This window comes from Rhagoletis zephyria, unplaced genomic scaffold, assembly GCF_001687245.7.
Source record: "Rhagoletis zephyria isolate East Lansing unplaced genomic scaffold, Rhagoletis_zephyria_1.1 Rzeph_scaffold_08577, whole genome shotgun sequence".
NCBI classification, from domain to species: Eukaryota; Metazoa; Arthropoda; class Insecta; order Diptera; family Tephritidae; genus Rhagoletis; species Rhagoletis zephyria.
Window position 1 is genome coordinate 6,226 of NW_016165657.1, and position 2,444 is coordinate 8,669.

The 2,444-nt window shown below is 36.3% G+C and overlaps 1 pseudogene; it reads left to right on the plus strand.

Annotated features, from left to right (window-relative positions):
* Nucleotides 1-983: 983 nt before the first annotated feature.
* LOC108375159 (probable Golgi SNAP receptor complex member 2) lies at nucleotides 984-1,728 on the plus strand (annotated as a pseudogene).
* Nucleotides 1,729-2,444: the final 716 nt, after the last annotated feature.

Below are 2,444 nucleotides of genomic sequence, written 5' to 3' on the forward strand. Positions count from 1 at the left end.
TATGTACATATAGATATATATACTTTTTGTTTTTTTATTTAATTTGTTTTGACTTGGCGAGGTACAAAACTTGGCCAATTCATACTTTCAGTCTCCGCGTACTTGTGCGGTATTAAGTATAGACTAATGGTCTTGCTCCTAAAAAATAAATAGACTTACAGAGCTCTACAAAGTGGCGTTCTTATAAGAAGGTTCAATTTATAAAGCTGTTAAAGTCTTCTTTATTTTCTATCAATTTGAGCGTAAGGTTTCGTGTTTCATTACATTTGTTGCCATTTGCTTTTGCATCGATCAGACCTTTACGTAGTACAAATTGGCCGATCGCTGTTTCCCCGAACACACCGCGAAATTTGTAATGTCGTAAAAGGTGCCATTTGTGGTTTTGTGGTGAGCTTCACCACTTGGCCTGGCACGGCGAAAGAAAATTTCCTCACTATGGGTTGGAGACCGGGCTAAGCCAGTAAATCAGTGTTGCCAGGTAGNGAAAGAAAATTTCCTCACTATGGGTTCGAGACCGGGCTAAGCCAGTAAATCAGTGTTGCCAGGTAAAAAACTAAGTAAGTATGAACAGTTTTTAATGCACATAGTTAAGTTGCAGTCTGAGAACAAAAAATTGAAGAGTAAACTGTGATATTATTCCAATTGAAAATTTTTTTGTTAAAGGAAATGCGAATTTTAAAAAATTCGTAAAAAAAAGTAAGACTTTTTATTCTTACATACAGCAATCAGAAGCTAGCATAAATGAAAAAAAAACCAAAGGCTTCTGTTTATTAAATTTTTTTATATGTTGACGATTTTTACACGCAAAAGACGCTTTTTGATAACCAAACTGACGCTTTCTCACTACAATCACCTGGCGCCACTGTACAGCATGCACCACAAAATACATTTTTTTTCGGAGTTTATTATCAAGTTGTGCAACTGACAACCAGATGGTACTGCTTGCATACATTTATGAAGGCTCGCATTTCGCCCAATCACGAATGTCAAACTTTGAGCTAATACCGTATGTCAAAGTTTTGACACAGTAATAACTTCTGAATGACTGAAATTTTCATTCTGGATGTGGCACGCGGTAAGTTTGGTAGTAATTAGTAAATTATTAGTGTTATTCAATTCATTCATTTCATTTTCAGATTCGTATTGTACGAAATTGAACGGAACTTCCAGAAACTAGCACAAATAAGCGGTTCTGAAACGACTGATGTGACAAATGAGATTCAGCGAATTCAAATTGTGATCGCTTAGATGTTCTGCTGTATTAAGGGCCCGCTTCTCAACGTCCGAGTGCGAAAATGCGCATTGACAAGTTAAAATGTGACAGAGTTCACTGCAAATTTATAGGGACAAGCAACAACATCGTCTGATTCAGCTTTCTGGGCGTGAACAACTATTAAGTTATCGTTTTTCAAGCAATTCAGGTGCAACAGAAACGTGTCTTGACATAAACTATTCTTTGCACCATCACACGCAACTAAACAATGCTACTCAAGGTGTAGATGAAATGATTGCATCTGGAGGCAATATACTGTCCAGTTTAATTAACCAACGAGAAACTCTCAAGGGCGCCCAACGTCGTATTCACGCTATCGGCAGCACATTAAGCCTTTCTAATCACACTATGAAGTTAATGAACGACGCTTTGTGAAGGATAAATATGTAGTTTTGGCCGGTATGGGTGTTACGCTGTTTATTATGGGCTTGGTCATATATTTTGTAGTATTTTGAGTATAATAGTAGTAAGTTAATATGTAATCTAATTTTTGATGTTAAACATAGTTTGCAATACGAGTGAGTCGAATTCTGTGTTTACATTATGTGGAAACAACTCAATAAATACATTTTCAGATTCGCAGCTCTGAACGCTTCACGGTTTGGATTATCCGTTTATATGCAATATCTGCGCTAAAGGTTCGCGCCGTCAAAATCCACTAATTAACCACATCAAAACTAATAAAGAATCGAGTACACAACACCATCATCAGCGGGCACACATCGATCCCAACCCGCATAAATGTGAGCAATTAAAAAATCTAAATTTTCATATTTCTACTACTAATGGCCTTGTTCATGAAAAATATGTTAAAGTGTTCTTTATTTTTTATGAATTTGGGTATAAGTAATTTACCGGTAGATACATATGGTCATATACAATGTCGCTGTTATATCAAAAATGGGATGATAAAAAATGCTAGTAATTCTTGTGTAAGAATTTCTGCTGGCTCATTTTAGCTCGAGCATGCGAATACGCACCTATGTAGTTACTTTATTGTATTTTCGTTTGCATACGTACCCCCGCAAACCATTTTTTTCAAGTATTCTGAATTGTAGAGAAATTTTAAGGAGTTCGTAAAGAAAGATCTCAACCGATTCTGTGCCGAATTTTCTAAAATGAGATAAACTGTGCACGCTTCGCTTCTTTTACGAACCTTCGGAAGAAAATC